The sequence below is a fragment of the Leopardus geoffroyi genome, chromosome A3, assembly GCF_018350155.1.
Source record: "Leopardus geoffroyi isolate Oge1 chromosome A3, O.geoffroyi_Oge1_pat1.0, whole genome shotgun sequence".
Classification (NCBI taxonomy): Eukaryota; Metazoa; Chordata; class Mammalia; order Carnivora; family Felidae; genus Leopardus; species Leopardus geoffroyi.
The window spans coordinates 136,850,582-136,858,288 of record NC_059336.1 but is presented as its reverse complement, the minus strand read 5'-3'; positions in this window follow the sequence as shown (position 1 = coordinate 136,858,288).

Below are 7,707 nucleotides of genomic sequence, written 5' to 3'. Positions count from 1 at the left end.
CCCGTGGCACAGAGTGTTAGCGAGAGCAGGGGTGCAGGTGGGAGGGGAGGAGCAGGGTGGCCCCGAGTTCGGCCCCGTCTTCGGCGCATTATCTCTGGGTGAGCCAGGCCCTCAGACGGGGAGGCAGCTCCAGGAGGAGGCCTGGACAACGGATGTGGAAGCTTCTGCTACCCGAGGCCCCCAGGAACGGATGTGACACAGGCTGGTGAGCGTCGGGGAGGAGGGCGGAGGCGTGTGGACCTCCATAGAGCAAGCAGAAAGCCTGAGGAAGGCCCAGATGACGCAGAAAAGAACACTGCGGGGCCAGCCTTCTTGTCTCCCCTTATCCTGGAGGGGAAACCGAGGCTCAGACAAGCCCTGGGAACCGGGACGCAGGCCCCGACCGGCCGATGCTGGGGTTTGGGCTCCCAGCCGCCGCCCGGCACCTGCCTGGGGGGGGTCTTTACGGAAGGGCCCTCCCACACGATTATTCGGGGCGTCCTCGGGGGAGAGAAAAATTCATGTTGCTCCCCGTATTTGAGGAAGTAACATTTACAGGGCACACGAATGGCACGAAAGCTCCCCGCGTGCTGGTAGCCTGCCTGCAACCACATCTCGTTATTTCTAAATTGGAAGTAAACATTTTAACCCCCCCCCCCCACCTCAAAATGCTGGTTTCACTGTCGCAGGAACAGGGATGAGGCGAGGCTCACCGTGGTGGTTTTGCTGAGGTGCTCTTCTGCTGGACGGTGTTTTCGCCTGCTCTCCCTGCTGTAGCCGATTCCCCGACCGGGGGCCCGGATAGCGGGAAGTTCTCTCCCAGGGTCCTGGAGGCTGGACGTGAGGAATCAAGGGGCCGCCAGTCCCATTCCAGTGAGCTCTCCCCTCCTGGGTTGCGTCCTGACCGGGCAGAGGACCTGGACAGAAGCACCTCGCTCACGTCCCTTCTCATTAGGGCACTAATGGCTCATGAGGGCTCCTGCCTCACGAGCTAATCGCCCCCCAACGGCTCCATTTCTGAACACCGGCCCACGGGGCGGCGGGTGGGGGGGGGGATAGGGGTTTGGAGGTACCACGGCCATGCGGCTCATGACACACGGAGGGAGAAAAGCAGGCGAGCAAAATAATACATGACAATAGTGGGGGCATGTGTAAGTCAGATAGATACAGAATCTGTCCGGGGGAAATCAAGGAAGGCTTCCCGGAAGAGGAAGCAGTTTCCCTCAGGAACAGATACGCAAACAGAAGAGATCCCAGACAGAGGTGACGGAAGGGTCGCTGGGTTAAATTTGAGCTTTAGGTAAACAATACATTCGATATGGTTCTGGTATAAGCGTGCCCACCCCGTGTGATGCGGGGCAACACTTGCTTCCAGCCTGATGTTTTCTCCCTATATTCTTTTTTTTTTTTTAAGTTTTTATTTAGTTATTTTTGAGAGAGAAAGAGAGAGAGAGAGAGAGAGCACAAGCTAGGAAGGGGCAGAGAGAGAGGAGGACAGAGGGTCCGAAGCAGGCTCCAGGCTCCGAGCCGTCAGCCCAGAGCCCGACGCGGGGCTCGAACCCACGGTCCGCGAGACCATGACCTGAGCCGAAGTCAGACGCTCAGCTGACTGAGCCCCCCAGGCGCCGACTCTCCCGATATTCTTTATTTCGCTTCTGCGATAAATCGACCTGCCACCCTGGCTCTTGATTAGATGACGCTGCGGATGAAATGACACGGGCTTGTGTTAGCCACACCGGGCGGCATGCATTGCCATCGAAAAGCATTTCTGAACCCCCTCCCCCCCGCCGCCCGCAGTCATGCTGGAAGGTCCACAAAGTCAGGGTCCCAAGGGGCCAGCCCTCCAGGAGCCCGCAGGCAGTGGGGGAGAGGTCACAGGGACAGGGACTCCAGGGCCCTGCACCCAGTTGGAAACAGGGGACCCACGGCACAGTGACGGCTTGCAGAGACCTGCACCCCCACACCGTCGCCCGGCTCTCCAGCCCCGCGCTCCAGCAGGACGAAATCTGGGGCCGTGTGCATCCCCACGGGGCAGCTGCTGCCGGACTCCAGGTGACCCCGCGGGCCCCGCTCTTCATCTGTGGAAGTTCTCAGGCTGCCTCGAAGGACACAGCTCGACTCGGGTAACTCCGAGGACCACCCAGAAGTTTCCACCGAGAACAAGGCAACATCTGGTTTGGACCCAGGAACGCATTTGCGGAACGCAGACGCGAGGCAGAGGGAACGGGGGCCGGGGGCCGGCCTTACTAGGTGTGGAGCGGAGCTCGGCGTTTCTAGAATCACCCACGCTCTGGCGAATCTGCAGGGGAACAAGCAAGGAGAGGAAGTTACCTCCGTTGCCGGGAACGGCGACAGAACACGCTGAGCGCTGACCGTGGGAACAACACGTCAAAGCCTGAGCGCGGGAAAGGGGCTTCCGAGGGCTGGGCTTTGGTGCCAGCTCTCCCACAGACTCGCTCCGTGACCCTGGGCTGGTCACTCCACCTCTCTGAACTTCAGTTTCCTGCAACAGGAGATGTGGAGGTTGTCTTAGGTCAGTGGATCTCAAAGTGGGTTCCGGGGAGCCTGACGGTTCCCCAGGAGCCGAGCAGCAGGGGAGGGGGGAGGCGGGGAAGGCTGCCACCGCGCCCGCAGCCTCCCCTCAAGCCCCTCCTGCAGAGCAGGGACGCACTGTTGCTCAGCTGTGGCTCCCTGTAGCTTGTCGTGACAATCTCACGGCTAAGAAATATTCAGAAACGCTGGTCTGAGAGGTACCAGCGTCCTCCCAGCAGGCTGTGATTTTGAGGCTTTATTTCTTTTTCATCTTGCTCTTCCCCCACCCCCCCACCCCACCAACTACAGCGTTTCGTATTTAAATTAGACCTCCAAGCGGAAATGGGAAGAAAGAGGTCCTTTCTGAGGTTATAAAACCGAGGCCCGTCCGTCGCACCTACGGTGACGACGGATGGAGGTTCGGAAACACTTGTGAGCCGCGCTGTGGGTTCTGCACATGAAAATGAAGTGTGAGCACGAGGCGATCAGGGCAGATACGTGCCTGCCACAGAGGTTAGGGGAAGACCTGGGGGAAAGATCGGATGGAGAGGGGGCCCCAGGCAGCCAGGGAGCTGGGCTAACGGGGGGGGATGTGGGCATTTCACCAAGGTAAGAAGGCACTGCACACTGAAGGGCACGTTCAAAGCCAGCCACCTGCTAACTGAGCAGCAGCACCCACGTGCCTGGGGGGCTCGTGTGCACAGAAGCTTTCGCAGCCATGAGCTCCTTCCAACAAGGCCCAGAGTCAGAAGCGCGGGCTGGGCCCCAAGCTGCCTGGTAATCTGTGGGCCTCCGGGGCGTTCTTCCAAAACCACCCAGGTTCTTACCTTCACAAAAGAGATGCACTCTGTGCCGTGTACGGACGGGCACCCTAGACACTGGACAGCCGTGAGCCCTGACTCTCACCCTCACAGATCTGGTCCCAAGCCTCATCTGTCCCTTGCTGGTGTTGTCACCGTGGCCGCCAAAGACCCGCCTTCTCTGCCTTCTCTAATCGTGTATCAATTTCCTCCCATAAAACGGAGACATCGGATGGTAACACAGGAATGACCACCACCATTCGTCCTTAGTTAGGAGGGTCCAATCGAGAAGGGACACGGATGTGCTGCGAAAAGTGATAGAAAAGCAATTCTTGGAACACCCACCTCTGTTGGCTACGATGTAATCCTGCAGTATTTCAGTGCCACAGTGGGCTGGACCGACAACATATGCCACAGCACCTGTGGAAACGCTCAGGATGGCTCAGCTCGATTATTTTTCTGGCGAAACCACAATATGCATCGGGTTCGTAAAGAAGCTTTGCTGGGGCGCCTGCAGCCGGCTCCCCTCCAGGCAGCAGGCGACCAAGGAGGCTGCTGAACATTTTACATGAAATAATTCTGCGTTGCTTTCAAACCAAAATGTCTCTGTTTTCATTTTAACTAATGACTTTTAAATGAATGACACAAGCTTAGGGACTAATAAAGATCGACCACAGAAGGGGAGAGAAGAAACGGTTCAAACCTTACGCTCTGCTGGAATTCATTTAAACATACAACGAGGAATGTCCATGGGCAAGCCACCCACTAAAGCAAACAAAGGCTCTCCTGAATATGAAAAGACAACCAAAAGCAAAAGCGGACCGTTAAAAACCAAAAATCCCTTTCGGTGACACAAGTATTCTAAGCATCTGTTTCATTAAGGACCGAATGATTTAACATACTATCAAGAGATCCCTTTCCCCGAACTCACAAAAGGAATCCACTGCTCTCTCAGGCATATCTGTCTTGCTGTGTCTCACGGAGAGCAGATCTGGAAACAGATCCCCAAGCAAAACGTGTCTACACCAGCTCAAGTGTCTCTGCGTTTCCATGACTGAGTTCCTGCCCAGGATCGTAGCTGGAATACACTGAACGGGGACTCGAAGGTTTGTTGAATGAATGAACCAAGAGGACTTGTTTCCTCACTAGTAACCCTGGGTGTTGGTATTTCTACGGGAGAGGGGACAGGTCTCCCAGGTGCACGGCTTCTGTTTTAAATACCTGAGACCGAACCACCGTTATGGGAATAGCTGCATCACAACTTTTCTTAGTCACGGTGTTTTCCCACTATTAAAAGGAAAAGAGGACTTTTCCGCTCGGGACATGTTCCAAGTTCCCCCGAGCTTGTGTGCATGTCCACGTGTGCCAGACGCAGGATGATGAGTTACAAGAAACAGAGAGAGACCTTTGATGGCGGCCACCTCACTTCGGCTGTGATAATGTCCTGTGCAACGCCCTCTCCATGCAGAATGGGGTGCTTTAGTATCTGAATTTGGTCTTCTCCTTAGGGAAACCCAACGAGCTCAACTTCAGCTCACCCACAGCTAAGGTCAGGACCAGCCGGAGGGCCCCCTTCTCTGCAACAAGTCCCAATACACTTGATTCTATCTCACACACACACACACACACACACACACACACACACATACTTGTTTGCACCCAAGAATATGCACATATTGGCTTAGTCCATTCAGGCTGCCGTAACACAAATACCACAGACTAGGGGGCTCAAACAACAATCAATTGTGTATTGCAGTCTTGGGGACTGGGAGTCCAAGATTAAGGTGTCAGCAGTGGCCAGGGTCCAATTCTTTTTCATAGATGTCTTCTCGCTCTGTCCTCGCAATGGCAGAGACAGGACTGGGGAGCTCTCTGGGGTCTCTTCTGTCAGGACTCTAATCCCATCATGGGGGCCCCGTCACTTCCCACAGCTGCCACCCCCTCCCCGCCACGAGACCATCACTGCAGGGGTGAAGTTTCCACGTATAAGTGTTGAGTAGATGCATTCAGTCCATACCCTGACTTCACTCTTTACAAACTTGAGGAAACAGCAGAAAACATGTTTACTAATATACTTGTCAAAACCAAATAGATAATAAGGAAATGCTCAGAGGAAGTGTGGTTTTGCTAGGATTCATTCCTCTTACTGCCCGAAAGCAGCATTTCGTACAGAACAATGGCTAAGCTATCCTTTGAACAACCCCAGCCCCAAACCATCATACTTTGGGCTTTTGATCACTATACTCAAGAAAATAAGTTTTCTCAGAGATGGACAAGACTCTATAGGATATAGATTAGATAGATATATAGATATAGATATAGTCTATAGCCTATATAGATATAGTGTCACAGATCCGTCTATAAGATAATGCATTTGGTTTACACCACGACAAGTAATTGCTTTTTTACTATTCATGTTTCACATTGCCCAGGGAACCTTGCGAAACACATCAGAACCCCGTCTTACCTCCACTGTGAAGTCACATTCGTTGAGTCTAGAATAAGGGCTCTCAAGCTCGCTCAGTTAGTAGAGCCCTCGAAAGTCCTAGTACTCTTTGTCGTGCATCGAGGAGTGCTCATTCATACGTAATCCTCTTGTGAAGAGTGTTACTATAGAAATCATGACTGTCTCCTACGCGTGCGATATATTTCAGTCATGAGGATAGGCATCAAAAAAAACCCCGGGTAAACCAAGCGTGATCATCTGGTCTTGAGTGTCTAAATTCCTATGTATTGGCTCTTCAAACTTTCGTTACGTATTGGATTTATTAGCGACAAAGCCTAACGAAACCCTTGGAGTAAATCTTAAAATAGAGAAAAATCTCTTTGTAAATTAGCCATTTGAATGTGTGTGTGCACACGTGTGAGCGTGTGTGCGAGCGTGGCTGTATGTGAGTGTATGTGAGCGTGGGTGTGTGTGCCCTAAGACAGAAGGGGAGGAGATGGTTGATTGGGAAAATGTAATTACTACTGGTAAACCTCTGGACACAACTGGTGGAACATCCCAATGGTGAGAGACATTGCTTAAAAAGAAAAACAAAGCCTATATGATTATGGTTTATAAAATTATAGCAGGTAGGATAATTCCTTGCTATAGGAACAGGGTGCACCTGTGAACAGACCCTCTCTGCCCAACCTTGGCCCCTCGAGGAAGGCACTGAGCTCCTTGGGTGGAGCACTAACACCCACCCACCCAGAAGACTACCTACAAGCAGAAGGAGTTCATGATCGGACTCGGGAGACCAGGTACCCACAGGCAGAAATAGTCTTGGGGAGGGCTGAGTAAGGGATAAAGGCTGTGGTCATTCAGAGGGGGCGATCAGAGAAACCGCAGGCTTCCCGTACTATCTCGGGATCCCACTCTGCGAAACCGATCAAAAGAGCAATTAACTTAAACCTTAAAGGGTTGGCTGATTTGGGAAGGGGAAGGGCGAGTCGGTGCAGGTGTAGACAACAGCAAGGAGCAAAGGCTAGACTCCAAGCTGGACATGGTCTGCTGGCCACCGATTGAACGAGTGGCCCTTTCTGACCAAGGAGTGCGGCCACATCAACAGGACAGTAGCCGCTTCCTGCCCGCAGATCGCCATGTGCAAGTGGACCAGAGTAAGGCGTTCAAAAGTCACAAAAAAGTTTAATTCAATGGCGTGTAGCCTACAGTATTGAACATCCGCATACGTTGATGCTGTACATTTCATTTAGGTTTGTTTTTATCATTATTACAACAGAAAGCCCAAACCACTGGCTTAAGCAAAACAGAGCCTGTATCTTGAGATAAGTTTGACCCAGGGGCTAAATGGCATTACGAGGACCCGGTGAGTTGTCATTTCTCAGCCTGCCTTCCTCTGTGTTGACCATGCTCTCCGTCTCTGTGCAAAAAGATGGGGTCTGATGCTCTGAGGCTTCAGAAGCGTAGAAATCGAACTTCTTGCTGGCCCCCTCCACGCAAGTGTCAGAATTCACGAGGTTTTAGTCCTGTTGCACCATGTGTCCTTTCCTTAATAATCATCGTTGCCTCTGAGGGGATTTCTGCTCTGACCGCTGCCCGATTCTGCCCTGTCACTGGCATTTGCTTCTGGAAGGCCCACTCGCTGTAAATCCCTGCTCACTGCATGGCTCCTGGCAAACAGGAAATAGCACGGAATGTCAGATGCAGGCCTTTGGCCTTTCCCTCGGAGGGGGCAGAGGACCACTCTCCCCTGGGTGGTTGTGACGATCCAGAGTGACTGCTAGATGCCATTACTTTAGAGCAGGGTGGAGGTGAGTGGGGGCGGGTCACGTAGTGACTGGTGATGGGTACCTTTGCATCTCACTAAATGGGAAGGACTGAAAAGAGAGAGCAGCAAAATCCAAATTTACTCAGCAGGGAGGACAGGAAAATGTGGGGGGGAAAGTATTA